The sequence below is a fragment of the Macaca mulatta genome, chromosome 1 (assembly GCF_049350105.2).
Source record: "Macaca mulatta isolate MMU2019108-1 chromosome 1, T2T-MMU8v2.0, whole genome shotgun sequence".
Taxonomy (NCBI): domain Eukaryota; kingdom Metazoa; phylum Chordata; class Mammalia; order Primates; family Cercopithecidae; genus Macaca; species Macaca mulatta.
In genome coordinates this window covers 157,565,139-157,582,648 of record NC_133406.1, presented here as the reverse complement: position 1 = coordinate 157,582,648, position 17,510 = coordinate 157,565,139, and positions in this window count along the sequence as shown.

Sequence of the window (17,510 nt, the reverse complement as noted above, 5' to 3'; positions counted from 1 at the left end):
TGCGGATGATACACGTCAAAACTCTGGAAGCCTCAGCTACGTTATAGTGGATGTGAATAACGCCCCCGCCCTCAGAAGAGTTTCAGGCAACACTTGCTGAGCCATACCTGGCAGCCATGCTGACCTTTACTAGCCTTGTAGATTTGGACAAGTTCTTTAACCTCCTAATTTATGAATAGGCAACAGTGTGCTTCCTTAAAGGATTGTTGAGGATAAAATTACATATTATTTCTTCATAGCATTGTTTACAATTATGAATTTGGTTAGTGTCTAACACTGGAATATGTACCTTTCATGAATGTAGGGAGCATGTCTATTTTTGCTTATCACAAGAGTGATAAGTGTAACGTGCCAGCTGTTGAAAAATATTTGTTAAGGAATGAATAAATGTCAATTAAATTATACAGAGTACCTGGCACATAACTGGAGCTAAGTAAATGTTGGTGCCTTCTTATCCCCCTTCTACTGTAATTAAAGATAAAAAGTGTCTAGGGAGATACCAACAGCATTAAAATTGTTTACCACTTAAATCTATCTCTATGCTTCTTTAGCATTATAAGAAAATAAGAATATGGGATTAAATATCTCAATGATCAAAACAAGAAGTGCTGCACCTTCAAATCATTGTCTCTGAAATTGATTAGATCTGATTTTGTGATTATGCTCCTAGCCAAGTAACTGAGCATGTCCGAATTCTTTTGTAATTAATAACACCTGTAGCCATTAGCTACCTTACAAATTGACGTAACAATAAATACAACATTTTGCCACTGTGGCAGATATTTCCAAACTGTGGCTTCATAGAACTCCAAGGACTTGCAAGTTGAGTAATACAAGCAACTATATCACCAATATTTTAAAAGGCTTTTATGTTTCCCCACTTTATTAAAAAACAAAGCAAGGCAAAATACAACAGAATAAAACGTGAATAACATGCATTCATATAATTTTTATATATTTCCTCTTAAAAGTTTTGTTCTCCTTCAATCTTTGTTGCTTTTTATTACTTATCTACAATATATAAATTCTGGGACAGTAACTAATGCATGGTAAGATAATATATCTAGTTACATAAAATCAGATATATTGATGTCTCCTTTTACAGTGTGATGACTTTAATGCTTTTCCATCATCTGCACAGGTTGAGAAGCATTGTGCTACCAAAATGAACCACGTGTTTATAATTGCAATTACAAATGCCCTTTATTTTGAATATACAACTAGCCAGGTTATTCAGGGAGTGAGCTCATGAAGATTATGATTAGGTTAAAGAGACAAACCATATGAGACGCAAGATAAATACCCAACAGTAAAATCAGTAATATTAAATATGCCTGAGCTGCAGGGAATTCTATCAGAATTTAGCAAAATAAGATAGCACTGTAGGGCAGGGTAACCAGGAAAGCTTTGAAGTTTGCTAAGAAGTTAGAAGAGCAAGGGAAGGTAGTTCAGCTGAGGGGAACAGCAAGACCCACCATTTTGAATTATCAAGGATCTTCTCAGCTTCTTAATGCTTGAAGGGCTTTTTCTTTCTCAGGTGTGTATTCTATTTATATGAGGTATTAAAGTTTTTGGTGTGTGTAGATTTTTCCCTTCACTACTGTATAGTGCAAGTTTTGTGAAGGCAGTATCTTTTTTAAAATTTATTTTTCTCTCCTACAAGCTAACCTCATGTCTCAAAATAGTGACCAACTGATGATAAATCCAGAATTGTATGAAAGTTAGAACTCAGGCTTAAAAATGAAGATTATCGTTTGCAGTTCTGCTTTTAATATTTACCTCTGTAAGTTTAGACAAATTATTTAACTCCTATGAGCCTCAGTTTTTTAAGCAATGCAAGAAAGATAATAGAACCAACCTCGTAAAATTATTGATGTACATAAAGTGCTTAGCAGTCGGGTACAAAGTAGATATTTTTTCATTATTTAAATTTATTTATTTATTTATTTATTTATTTATTTATTTATTTATTTATTTGAGACGGAGTCTCGCTCTGTTCCCCAGGCTGGAGTGCAGTGGCGCGATCTCGGCTCACTGCAAGCTCCGCCTCCCGAGTTCACGCCATTCTCCTGCCTCAGCCTCCTGAGTAGCTGGGACTACAGGCGCCCACCACCGCGCCCGGCTAATTTTTTTTGTATTTTTAGTAGAGAGGAAGTTTCACCGTGGTCTCGATCTCCTGACCTTGTGATCTGCCCGCCTCGGCCTCCCAAAGTGCTGGGATTACAGGCGTGAGCCACCGCGCCCAGCCCTTAAATGAAATTTTAAATGAATGGATTAACAAACAGATGCATAAAATGTATAGAAATTAATAATAAAAAGAATGACCACTTTATCCATTAAATGATAAAAATGACAAAACCTGGTAAAAATATCTCCTAAAAAGGAAATCAGATGGCAAGAACTTCAACAATTCCTCATATAAACAAGGCAGAGAAAAAGATATCAAAATAACCAATGTTAACTACATTTACTATGATTTTGTAAAATAATGTTAGAAGACAAAAATATCATAGGAAAATAGCATTGAGCTAGGGGATGGGGAGAAAAGCCGATCAGAAAATGTTAAGTAAGATAATAGAATATACAAAATGATAGAATAATACTCAAGAGGGTTTTCAATTTCCCTTTGACTGGAGCAATAATGGAATTGCAAAGGCAAAGCCTATGATGCTGGAGGTGGTAGAGAGCTGTCTTTTTCATGCATTTATGGAGCAGCCAGTAAATTTAGAGGCTGTTTTGGAGTAAGTCGGTTAAACCAACTATGATGAATGAGACTGAATTGGGCAAACAGCTAGGGTTTAATGCTCACCATATCAATTCTTGGCTGGTGAAACCAGGCTTTTAAAGATTTTAGATTTGTTTAAAACCAGACTTTGAAGAGATATGTAAGACCAAATGTGATTGAAGTAAGTGTCTGTCAACAAAATTCAACACTGGAAATGTGTGAAGTTTTTAAGGATCACCGGAAAGGGTTATATCAGCGTACTCTCCTACCAACCCTTTTCCACTTCTTGCATTTTGGTTTAAATTAAATGGAAGTTACACAATGGGAAATCAATATTTTGTTGTTCCAAACACTGCATTCACCTTGGGGGCACAACATTCATGTAATTCTAGCGGGAAATACTTTTGAAGGGGAGTTGAGAACAGCTAGAAAAACGTTGAGACTGATCAAAAAGAGTAACCTCCTAGTACAGTGTTGTCTTTCTAAGTGAAAGTCAAAAAATTTGAAAAACAGAGGCCCTTATTGAAGCTGACACTGTATGGCTTTAATTTATGTCTTAAGCCTGAGAAAATTTCTTCCTTAAAGCCATACATGCACACAAGACTTATAAGAATGAAACATTTTAATAGGAAGCTGTATTCCAGTCTGTAGGTCAAATTCCAGGTGTTATCCAAAGTCATTGACTAATTCCCCTCCACCATCCCAGTGTGTGTTACACTTCCAGAGCTTCCCCAGGCATTGCTGAAAAACAAAGATATGTATAAAATAAATTAGAGTATTTAGTTTCTAAAATAGTAATCAAGTCCAGGGATACCATCTTCAAATTGTTTAATTAATTCGGTTAAGGCATCCATTTCCAAAATATTTTTTATTTATTTGTTCATATTTTCATTTATTCAATCAATCCACAGTTATTTCTTGAGTGATTTCTATACCCTTACTGCTCTCATCAGACTATACTCAAAATTTCACATAGAAAAACATTGCTTTGAATTCTGTTTAATTTTCAATAGTACCTTCTGAAAATGAAATATCTATGAAAGAGCATATTATTAGTAGATACTTGTCATTCATAATAGCTTGTTCTGAGTGAGTAGGCAAAGAAGCAAAGCCTTTCTTTGAGCATTCATGCTAACCATGACTGCATAGAATGGATTTTTGGATAAGATATTATGATTAGATGGTTGGATAGCAAGAAGATTGCCAAATGTTATTATTTGCTCAAGGATGTTGAGGTTCATGTATCACTGGATTCCCAAGGCTCTATGGGCAAAGTACACTAGAAGCCAAGGCACACATTTTAGTTATGGCTCAGGTATCTGCCCCATATCTGTGCTTAGCATACTGTGTGGGGGCTGAGTTGAGTCGTATAATGTTCTCGAAGAGCCATCTCCCTTTTACAAGGACTGGTCTTGATGCTGCCTTGAAAATTCTGCCCCTTATGTTCTTTACTTGACTTCATCTAGTTTCTATTTTTGATACATGGGTGGGAAGTGATTCCAAATCCTAACATCTGAACTGGCCACATAAGCCATGACAAATATAGAAGTGGAAAACAAACGAGGTTATAAGGACCTATTATAATGACCTCATCTCATAAAAATCTTCCCACATCAGCATAGCAGTGTGTATTTTAAGAATTCTAATTTGTCTTTGTTTTCTTAACAGGGCTCCTTCTTCATAGGCTGGGGGTGTATACAGAGAGGATAATGGCATTAAACCAGCAAGGAAGTGTCGCTCTCCAGGATAGAATGTATGATTAGATGAGAAACTGAAACTCACAGAGGTAAAAATAGCTTGGCTGTAGTTACACAACTAACCAGTTATTGATACCATAGACTCTGGTTTGACTGAGCCCAAAGCCTCACTCTTTGCACTATAAAACTTTATAGAAAGGGCTTAGTGGCTACTCTTTGCTAATTTTAAGGGTGAATTTCTAAAGTCTCTTAAGGATAGCATAATCAGATTATTCCATAGCTTATGTTAATTTATAGCATTGCTCCACATTCTAGAATGTAGGTAATCATAATGGTAATCTGTATAACCTCCAATGTTCAGTACTCATATAAAGTACCAGTTATTCAAGTAACAGCATTACATGAATGATTTCATTTCAATCCTGGAGGTGAAATATTATTACCTCCCACCCTGTCTTAAAGAACATTGAAGTTCACAGAAAAGAAATAATGTATTTAAAGTCCTTTAAGTGTTAGACCCAGGACTGATTCCTGTTCAGGAGCTCTCCTGCACTAATTAGTCACTTTTTAGCCAGTTTGACATACCCCTCTAGTTGGTCAGCAGTTTATATGACATTAAAAGTCTTTCAAAAATTCCAAAAAGACCAAAGATCTAAATTACCAAATATCAAAAAGATCTAAATTATGAAAAATTCCACAAAATTTAGTAAAAGCAAGAGGAGGTAATCTAATAATCAGACTTCCAATTATATACACAAAGCTCATTTCAAGACAAATAGAAGAAACAAACTTCAAATATTATTCTACTGATATGGTGTGACTGTGTGTCCCCACCCATATCTCATGTTGAATTGTAATTCCCAATTGTGGGGGAGGGACCTGGTGAGAGGTGATTGGAGCATAGGGCCAGATTTCCCCCTTGCTATTTTTGTGATAGTGAGTTCTCATGAGATCTGGTTGTTTAATAGTGTATAGTGTATAGCACTTCCACCTTCTCTTTATCTCTCTCTCCTGTCACCATGTGAAGATGTGCTTGCTTCCCCTTTGCCTTTCTGCCATGATTGTAAGTTTTCTGAAGCCTCCTTAGCCATGCTTCCTGTATAGCCAGTGAAATTGTTAGTCAATTAAACGTCCTTTCTTCATAAATTACCTGGTCTCAGGTAGCTCTTTCTAGCAGTGTGAGAATGGACTGATGTATCTGTTATTTGCCACTAGAATATTGGGCACTGTACTACACATGGGAGAAACAGTGGTGAACAAAGTAAATACTTTCATGAAGTTTTCTGTCAGTGAGATTCAGTGTACACATGTGAAAGACATAAGAATTATGTAACATACCATAGTAATTAAGAAGAATGAAATATATCTATAAATATCAACAAACATAAATTTCAAAAATATGTTGTTTACAACAGAAATGGTATAATATTTCTGTAAATTAAAAACATACATAGTGCAATACTACATTATTATTAATGTAGTTTGTGTGTGTGTGTGTTTAAGTATTAAGAATGAATTTTAAGTGTGTAAATCAAACTCATGACAGTGGTTCTCTTACATCAGGGCTGGAAACAAATAGGACTAGGAATAGAGATCAAAGTAGCCCCCACACAGAAGAAAACACTGGAAGGAAGTGAAATTAAATGTTAATTCTAGGTTGTGGATCATTTTGTTATAGTCTTTGTGATGGTTAATTTTAGGTAGCAAGGTGACTGGATTAAGCGATACCTAGATAGCCAGTAAAGCATTATCTCTGGGTGTGTCTCTAAAGGTGTTTCCAGAAGATATTGGCATTTGAATCAGTGGACTGATTAAGGAAGATCCCTCCCTACTAGAAGTGAACAGACACCTGCCAATCAGCTGAGGGCCTAGATAGAACAAAAAGGCAGAGGAAAGGTGGATTTGTACTCTTTCGTCTTTCTTCTTATACCTTTGGATATCAGAACTTCAGTTTCTCTGACCTTTGGACTACAGGACTTACAACAGTGGCCTTCTGCAGTTCCCAGGCCTTTGGTATCTGACTGAGAATTGTATCATTGCCTTTCCCTGGTTCTGAGACCTTTGAATTTGGACTGAGCCAGACTACCAGCCTGTGGCAGGACTTGTCAGCCTCCATAATTGCATGAGTCAATTCTCCTATCAACAGTCATCCCTTGTCATATGTGGAAGTTTCAGGGTCAGCCCCGCATGACTCATATATATAAATATAACATTGGCCCTTTCTATACATAGGTTTCATATCCTGTGAACACTGCATTTTCTTATTTATTTATTTATTGATAGTCTTGCTCTGTTGCCCAGGCTGGAGTACAGTGGCAGGATGATAGTTCACTGCAGCCTTGAACTCCTGGGCTCAAATTATATCCCTGCCTCAGCCCCCAGATTAGCTAGGACTACAGATGTATAGTCCCAGCTAAAAATAAAATAATTTCATATTTTTATTTTTTTGGTGGAGGAGTCTTGCTATATTTCTCAGGCCAGTCTTGAACTCCTGGCCTCAAGTGATCCTCCTGCCTCAGCCTCCCAAGTACCTGAGATTACAGGCATGAGCAGATACTGTATTTTTTACCTGCTTTTGGTTGAAAAAATAGTGTATGTGGACCAGTGCAGTTCAAACCTATGTTGTTCAAGGGTGTATTATATGTGTGTGTCTCTTTCTGTCTAATTTTCTCTCTGTTTCTCATCTATCTTTGGAAAATGCTAACACAATCTTCTTTATCCTTCTGTGTGTGAGTAAATTTTTCTTATTAAATAAATTAGAAAAACACAGAGTGGAAACACATAAAAGCCAGTTTAGGGAAATCTCTGTGGAAAAACTGATGCTTAATTTAGGACTTACAGGATGATAGTAATTTTCTGAGTATAGAAAAAGGAAATGTATTACAGATAAATGACTAGCATGTTCAAAAGCCTGGAATGAGAATGATCTTGGTTTGTTTAGAGAATTTCCCCTTCTCTGGATTGCTCTTATACCCCAGATTAGCTCCAAAATTGAAGTAATGGTAGAAGAGAGGCAGCAGTAACTTGGCTTGGGAATTCAAGCAGGGAATTGGCTTGAATTCATAGGAATATGCCTACTGGGGGCTTAAGAAGCCTGGGAGTGCTTGCCACATGGTCCTGTACTTGGCCACATTTGCTACTGAACACCAGTTGAACATGGGGATCTCTCTGCTGGATGTTACAGGCAAAACCAGCAACTGTGAGTAAGAGGGGAGATTTGGGCTGCATTCCAGCTGATGTTAACACTACAGTATTTTCTCGACTGTCAGATTTAGGCTGGCAGTGTTTCAAGGAATGCTTCTTTCTATACCTAAATACAATTTTGCCGATTCACAGGCAAAAGGGTGTGTACTTTAAGGTAATTGTTTTATATTTTTTATTTCTTTTGGGCACCTTTCCCTCTATTCACAAATGATGATAGGGGATGTAACTCCCCACAGGACCCTGATTCTTCTTTGTAAAATTATGAATCTGCATTGATAGCTGCCTGGGGTCAAGGATATAGGTTTTAACCTTGAGACAGATCCAAATTGTTGGGTTCACACTCTAGTGCTAACATCCCCCTGTTATAATTCCACTTTTTCAAACTGATTCATATAACTTGAATGGAAAATCCTTGCTAAGATTTTGAGAAGTGGTTTATAAAAGGGATGGGTATTCAATGTCTTGTAAAATTACTTATTTAAAGAAAACTCTAATTGCTACAGGATATTATTGAGACTTAGGAAATCAGTTTTATAGATTTGATATGATCAGACAGAATCACTTTCCAAAAAAAAAAAAAAAATTGATAGATTCATTGGTTATTTCTTTCCTGGTTTAAGCCAGTAAATATTTTTCTGACATTTAAATGTTCACTCCCACTCTTTTGTATGAGAAGGTATTATATAAATATCAGTGGAACTTTGGATTGAGTTCAAAGGCAGGTTACCAGGAATGAGCCAAATTTACACTAAAAGCAAGGATTTATGCACTTTGTAAATGCCTTACCAGTACTCAAGAACATTTGAGAGTGGTCATTGTTCCTAGAATGTCCTGTCGTGTAGTGAAGTTTAAAGGACAGTAAGCTCTTTGAACACATAGTATTGTGTAAATGGCACGATGAAAGACAGAAGTTAGCCCAAAAATCTGAACTCTGCCACCTCTGGACTTTTTGTCTGCAATGACTGAAAAGTTCCCAAAACTGAGTCAGCAGAGTGTCTTCACTTAATAGCTGACCATTTCTTAAATATCTTACCAGAAAGTATGTTGTATGGATGTTACTGCCAAGAGATCAGAAGTTCCTATCATTCTTGGTATTATAGCTCAAAAAAAACGGACAAAAGATAAGTTTTATTAAGTCCTTCAGATCTCTACATATTTTCCTAGGTTAAAATTTGTCACTTTAATTTCACTCATTTCTGGTTAATACATTGAAATATTATGGATATCGAAATCATCTTATATTTCTCTTGAGCTCTAGAAAAATATGTTCATCCAGATACTGTAGGATTGCAGGGAAGACTGGCTCAACTGCAGGGATATGGAGCTAGACTACTTGGATTTTAATCCTGCTGACATCTTTTAATAGCTATGTGACTTTGGGAAAGTAACCAAAGCTCTCAAGATTCTTAGTTCTTTACCTATAAAGTAAGGATAATAATAATAATACTATCTCCTCTTTATCGTGTTGTTATGATGATTAAATTATAGTTGAGACTTAAATGCTGTGGGTTTGAACTGTGTGGGTCCAGTTATATGTGGATTTTCTTCTACCCTGAGACAGTAAGACCAACCCTTTCTCTCTTCCTTCTCCTCCTCAGCCTCAACATGAAGATGATGAAAATGGAGACCTTTATTGTTATCCATTTCTAATTAATGAATAGTAAGTATATGTTCTCTTCATTAACACCATTCTTTCTCTTACTTTATTGTAAGAATACAATGTACAATGCATATTGCCATACAAAATGTGTTATTTGACTATATTATGTTATTGACAGGACTTCTTGAGAACAGTGGGCTATCAGTGGTTAAGTTTTGAGGCAGTCGAAAGTTATATGTGGATTTTCAGCTGCAGAAGGGTCAGTTCCCTTAATCCTGTATTGTTCAAGGATCAGCTATAGTTACTATTTGAAAACTACTTAGAACATTGAGCAGGTAGTAATATAAGTGTTTGATTTATAACCTTAGCTTGGATATCTCATTGATATCTATATGTGTCTTTGCATCTATATATCAAAAATTTACCTAATTGTGTTCCCCTCAAATTGGTCTTTCTCCTGTGCTATTTATGCCTCTAAATGACACCTTCACTCCTTAACCTGGTTGCTTAAGTAACACCTTTGATGCCTCGTTTCCTCAACTTTTCACCCTTACGTTCTTTTAAAATGTGACTTTGTTTTTCCTCTATCAAGAGGTAGTCTATTTCCCTTTCCCCAAATCTTGGCAGGCTCTGTAACTTGCATGATATAGAGAATAAGGCAGAAGTGACATTGTATGACTTGTCAACTTAGACTTTAAGAGGCCTGAAATTGTGCATTTTTATTCTCTTTGAAACATGTCACCGTGTAGAGAAGCTTGGGCTGAACTGGGTGATCAGACATCATACACAGAGAAGGAGCAAAAGAGAGATTACACAGAGGAGGAACAAGGTGTGCAGTGGACAGCCAGTGCCAAGACCTCAGAAATGTGAGTAGTGGAATCTTGTTGCATTTTCTGGCCTTGGTCAAACTGTCCCAGCTGACACCAGGGAAGCAAAAATGGGAAGATTCCTTTAAGCCATGGATGAATTATTGATCCACAAACTTGTGAGTTATTATTGTTGGATTAAACCACCAAGTTTTTGGATAGTGTTTATAGGTAGCTAAAACAATCACAAAGTGCTATCTATTCTAACCTTTGAGTATCGCTCAGAATTATCTACCTGTTTTCATCTCTGCCACTCCCCAAGGTTATACCATCTTTCTCTCACAAGTTATTGCAACATATCTCAACTAGTATTCTGATTTCTTGTTTCATCCTTCATTAATCTACTCCTATTACACAATGAGATGATTTAAAAAAATTTTAAAAACCACTATGTTACTTCTCCTATTAGAATACTTATGAGCTACCCATACTCCCATGTATGCCTTATGAAAGACTTCGTAATCTAGCTCCTTATTACATCTTCAGGGTTTTTTGTTTGCTTGTTTGTTTTTACCTTTTTCTTTGTGCTCTATGCTTTAACCAGGAAGAAGTTCTTAAAAGTGTTAGAACCTGTTCTGTAAATGAAATTTTATTCATCATTCAGTTCTCAGCTCAGAAGTTGCTTTCTCCAGAAAAATACTCCTTATGAAGGAAGACTGACTAGAAACCCCTTCTGTTTCAGCCTGTTCCTCCATGAGATTACACTTATTAGGATATCCTTCCCCTTCCATATGGAACTTTCTGTTTATTTGTCACTTTCTTACTTGATCCTGATAAATTTGAGAGCAACTCTTTTATTCATGGTTGTAGCCAGTGACTACTAATGAATGGACAGCTAGAAAAGTTCAGTAAACATTTGTTGAATGAATCGGTGAATAATATTGTGCCACTTTTCAGATGACGTAATGATTTTTCCACAATACTAGAAAAAAATAGCCACTGATTCTTTTTTAAAACTTGATGGTATGTGTTTGCAAAGAGAGGAATAGGAGGGTGACAACAGGACCAATCTAAGTTTTCCCGTCTCAGTTCACCCCTGACCTTTGACATGGGAGATGAACCAGTCTGGGCATGCCCCGTCTCTTCACTGTTACATTGGCTGTAATAAGCCAGTAATCTCTTGTGCACTGCAGAACATGTGGATATTGCAGGAAGTTAAAATCAAGATGTCAGCAGGACTGTGTTCCTTCCTGGGGGGTCCATGGGATAATCCATTTCCTTGCCTTTTCCAGTTTCTACAGGGCACACACTTTGTTTGGCTTGCAGCCTGTTTCTTCCATCTTCTCATTCAATAATGTTGCATCTCATTAACTATTCTTCTATATCACATCTCCCTCCTTGATTGCAACCAAGAAATGTTCTCTGTTTCAAGGATTCATGTGACTAGATGGGCACAACTAGATAATCCACAATATTTTCCCCACCCCTGAATCCCCCATATTTACTAAACACCCCCATATTTACTAAACAATTTGCATTCATTTTCTATTGCTATCATAACAAATTGCCACAACGTTAGTGGTTTAAAGCAACAAATTTGATATCTTATACTTTCATAGGTCAGAAGTCTGGCATGGATCTCATGAGGCTAACCTCAAGAGGCTAATAGGGCTGCATTTCTTTCTGGAGACTCTAAGGGAGAATCTGTTTCCTTACCTTTCCTAGCGGATAGAGGTCTCCCACGTTTCTTGGCTCATGACCCCGTTCCTCCATCTTCAAAGCCAGCAACATCACATCTCCCCGACCCTGCTTACACAGTCATTGCAGGCGTTTACCATTCCCAGATGGGAAAGGTTTCTCTGATCTTCAAGATCCATGTGATTAGATTGGGTTCATCTGGATAACCTAGGCTAATCTTATCTTGATGTCTTGTGGGTGTAGTAACATCTGCAAAATCCCTTTTGCCATGTACGGTGACATGTTCACAGATTCCCTGGATTAGGATGTGAACATTTTGGGGAGTCCATTATTCTACCTACTAGAGGTATTCTTTCTATTTTCTATGTTACTGCAGGCAGTAGTTTTTCTGTTTGTCTACTATACAGCTCAGGTTCCCCTTTCCATAGCTTCCAATACCAATTGCCTTGCTGTCCTTCCAGACTCCACTAAAAATGTTTTCAAGGTCCTTTGGCCTTCTACCAGTCACCTAATGCCAAAGTCATTGTCACCAAATGATTTAGGTTTCTATTACAGCATCTACTGGGTATAAACCAAAGATGTGCATGCACGTGTGCATGCACACACACACACTCTCTCTCCAAATAGATTTAAGTGCTTAAAGAAAACAAAATGATTTAAAGAAAATACAGAAGAGTTTATAATCTTTTGATCTAGAGGTCATAAAGGAAATCCTTAATCATTTAAGTGAATAATATTTCAAAAGTCTGTAGAGCAAAGGCAGTTAGAGAGAAGAGAAAACAGAAGAGAGTTCAGGAGAAAATGTTTGCTTGATGGATCCTAAATAATAAATTAAGAATCATATATTGTATTTTACAAATTATCATGTGAGGACAGAGGTCGGAGAAAAATAGAAGTGTTTAAGAAAGTTACAAACGTTGGTCAACATTAATACTTGTTAGTAAAATGCTAATTAAAGCAACATTTTAATTGGGACCCATCAGGTTAGGAACTTTTTGTAAAAAAAAATCAATAAACATCCAATTTTGAGGAGACCTGGGAGAAATGAATACTTTCTATTACTGGTGATAAGAAAGTATGTTGCTACAACTTTTTGGAATTAATTAGGAAATGTTAGAATAGTAATATTCTTTGACCAAGAGTTTCACCAAAGACATATAACACAGCGTTGCATAGTTGCGTAAACATGCACACACATGTAAGTGATCGCTCACACAAGAATGCTCACCGGCAGTGACAACTTCCTCTCTGTAACACGGAAATGATTGGAACAGCTTCAATGTCTAATAATCTGAAAAGTGTTACATTCATTACAATAAATCCACACAATGGTATATTCTGTAGCAATAGAAATTTGGGTGGACCTAGATGTAATGACTGAATGTTTCTATGACATTATTGAATGAGAAAGCTAGTTACATATTATTACTACTACTGACACTATTCCCGCTACCGTATTCACTTGCTAAAATTTAGTGAGGATTATTTGTTTGGCACTGCCCTACATATGTGTCAACTTGTGTCAGCTTTGCTTAATCCTTATAACCACCCAGGTGGTAGATATTATTACTATCTTCATACTACTGAAGAGGAAACCAAACACCAAAAACATTAAATAAGTTGTCAGGATCACATGACTAGTAGATTTAGAGCTGGGATTGAATCCAGATAATCTGGCTACAAAACACACACTTTTTAGTCACCACAGTATTCATTAACAACACATCAACTATTTCCATGTGTCAGGCACTCTTCTCAGTGATAGAACACAGTAGTAAATAAACCAGACCAAAAAAAAATCTGCCTAGATGAATCTCACACTCTAATGAGAACATGACAACAAAAACATAAAATATATGTTATTTATAGGGTGATAAATCTATGAAGACAGATAAGCCATGATCAAGGATAGGCAGGAAATAGGTATAGGAGATGAGGTTTCCGTTTTAATAATTAGGAAATGTCTTAATAAAAGGAGATGTTTGGATAAGGCCTAAGAGAGGTAAGGAACTAAGCCTCAGAAATGTTTTAAGGAAAAACATTCCAGAAAGAAAGTAAACAGCAAATGCAAAGTATAGGCATGTATAGGTATGAACTCATGGAAAGTCAAAACAAACAAAAATATATTTGGCATTAGTTGTATATGTATATTTAAATACATACAAATATTCTAGAAGAAAGCATATTAAAACACCAAAAGGAATTGTATTTGTAAAGGAAGTGGGATGTGGCAGTTGTGTGTGGTTTGTGTGTGTATGTGTATGTGTGTATGAGAGAAAGAGAGTAAAAGATGCGGGGGCCGGGTGCGGTGACTCACGCCTGTAATCCCAGCACTCTGGGAGGCAGAGGCAGGCAGATCACGGAGTCAGGAGATTGAGACCATCCTGGCTAACACGGCGAAACCCCGTCTCTACTAAAAATACAAAAAAATTAGCCGAGCGTGGTGAGCTGAGATTGCGCCACTGCACTCTAACATGGGAGACAGAGCGAGACTCAGTCTCAAAAAAAAAAAAAAAAAAAAAAAAAAAGGGGGGGGGGACTTTTTTACCTTTGTCTTACACATTCTATTTTGTTTTAATGTAGGAATGTGATTATGTGTTATTGATTTGGGAAAAAAATGTTTTGAGAACATCAACGCACATCATGTATGAGCCAGCATAAAAGCATTATACTAATTGTGTCATACATATGTACAACAGCACATTTTAAGGTTCATGCAGAAACATAATAATCTTCTTTAACATGTTCTGTAACACTTTTATAAAGAGAAAAATCAAATGTATTTACAAATATGAAGATATAGTGCGTGCCTTCAAAAAAACAATTGAAATAAGCAGCAAAGGAATCAACTGGAATTGCCCTGAAGAGATTCACGGTTTGCCTTCAGTGAAAATGTAGTATTTTCCCGAGATCATATATCAAACTTTTAGTTCAATAATTCACCCTGACATAAGCTACTGTACTTACAGATTTACTATACATTATGCAGGGCAAAAGGGCAGAAGACTAGGAAACTACACACGTCTTGAATTATGTGTGAATATGGGCTGATAAGTTTTACAAAAACGCAACTGACAACATGAATCACATTTAGATCAATATGGCTTGCAAACCTGAAGGATCATGCTTAAAATCTAATTATATCTAAAAAACTGAATGGATCTAGGGAAAATTAAAAAAGAAAAATATATTAAATGACATATAAGCAATTGTTCATTCTGACATTTATATGTATATATCTTTTTAGATAGGGTAAAAGGAAAAGTGACCATATAGATATTAGTAGAAAATGAGATATAACTAGAGGGAATTACTACTTTTTACAAAATGAAGTTCCAGGCTAAATGCTAAAATGTCTTTTTTTGTTGTTTTAGGATGTGAGGACTTAAGGTGTGACACATACAAATAATATAATTAATTAATTAGCTTCAAGATTAATTGTAGACAAATATAAAACAGAACCTAGAAATAAGTACAATAGTAAGAAATTAACAACCATTTCTACAAATTTATTTAATTTCAAAGAGATCCTGGAAACCAAGAAGTTTTTAACATAATAAAAATACGTTTGAAATGCTTAGAGACAGAAACAAACAGAACCTCTTAAACTAGCTGGTTTCTTATAAAGTATGGAGAAATTTCTGAAATATTAAACATAGGAAGCACAAATACAATGGCAACACACAAGAAGAAGAGGGTAGGTGGGTGTGGATGGAGGGGATAAAAGGCCATGCCATTTAGGAATTCTCATAAGCTTTTTAATTACACAGGCCAGAGAAATGAAGTATTTTATTTTGTCGCATTTTGAAAGAGTTCCCAGACTTTAAAGAAAATTAAAACCCTATTTAGTTTATTTGTTTGTTGTGTTTTGAGAACAACAAATTCTACAGATGGGTTTACACAGGCAATTCAAAATGGATGTTTTGAATTGAAATATATTGCTTTATTCCAGCTCAAATTTAAGATGACAGGATTAACCCTTGTGAGGCCTGAAAACAACATTTTATGATCAGATCTTGGAACAATGAAAAATTCCATGTTATCTTGGCATTAACTGGGAGTTTTTAGATATTCTTTTATTTTTATTCAGATAGATCTCTCTTCACTTGACTTGAGGGCAAAGTAGTCTGTTGGCTCTCCACTTATAAACAACACCCCTCCTTTGACAAGCAAAGTAATTCAGACCTCCCTACCCATGTGATTATAGGACTCAATTGGCAGGAAATATAAAATTTGGGGGAAATTATTATTGGGTTCCATGGGCTAAAAGAACCAAACAGCAGCAATCTACTCTTGCTCCGAAATCATTTCTTTGCTGCTGCAGTCTCTTCCTCATGCTCGTCTGCTCTCCAATCAACCCAAATTGCCCTATTCATGTCATATCCCTCAGCTGCAGTTCTTAAAAACACATTCTGGCTGCGAGAAGCACAGTGAATTCACAAGGAGCCTAGTGCCTTCCCCCACAAGCTCCAGGTTGAGGAATACGCTACTGCAGACTGAGGACAGACATCTTCCTGGCTTTTTGGGCAAGTGATGCTGATAATATTGCTTTCATGGGCAATACAACTCGACGAGTGGGTTTGGTTGGGCTAGGACCAGAAAGGGTACCAAGATGATTTTTTTTCCCCCTAGGTGCATGGAGACAGCCCTTTGGCAGCGACGCTCCTGTAGCTTCTATTAACGCACATGCAAGACCTGTCATCAGTCAACATTTTTCTGTCTGCAAATGATAGAAACTCACCTCAAAGTCACTTTAGAAAATGGGGTAACAGAAATACAAAATTAAATAAACTGTGGAGCAACCAAACCTGGAGGAAGAAGGAATTGGGGTGGCTTCCGAGACTTTGGGGACTCAGAATTCTCTTTCTCTTTCTGGTCTCTCTGCTTTTCGTTGTATGTTGGTCTTGTCCTCCCAACACAGTTTTTCACTTGAGCCTGAACTACAGCCACTTAAAGCTCCAGATTTACTCACAACTGCCCAGCGTGGCTTCCTGAGAGGGAAAGCTCCTCTTCCATTATTTCTAATTTGGAAAATGTTATGGAAAGTCTCTGATTGACCCAGCCTGAGACCAATCACTGGCTAAGGAGAAGAGTATGTTAACAGTTCCCATTCCCACATGTAACAGTACAGTGTGGAATCTGAAGATCAATTTAGATTTCATTAGAGAGGCTTGGCAGACAAAATAATAAATGCCCACTTTAGTCTCACAGTATCCAGCCAGCGAAAGAGCAAATGGGACTAGCACTATCACACCTCTATTCTCTATTTCTTGCAGAGTGCTCTACAATTTTCAAAGTATTATTTTTAAGTGCAGTGTCTCTTGAATTCTCAAATAACTCTGTTAGGTTATTATCGCTATTTTCCAAATGTGTAAACTTATATAAAGTACAGTTGTACAAAGAGATTTTGTCATCTTCCCCAAGTAAATGGAAAGAAGTATTCAAATCTCAATCTTTCAAGCTCTGACCCCAAGCTCTTTGCAATGAACAACATGCGCTAAGGAATGTGTGTTGCTAGTAACCCACTATGTGCTAATGGGAGATCAAGGTATTTTCGTTGCTTGTAACTCTTCACAAATATGGAACAACCACTAAACACTAACAATATTTTTCACCAAATATCAAGTCAGGAGAAGGAGAAAGGGAAGGAAAAGGGGAAGTGGAAGAAAAAGAAGGGGAAGGAGAAAAAGAAAAACAAGCAAACATAAACTAACCAGCTTAGATTCACTCAATAATAATAATGATAATAAGCTGTCTAGAGAGGTTACACAACTTTTCAC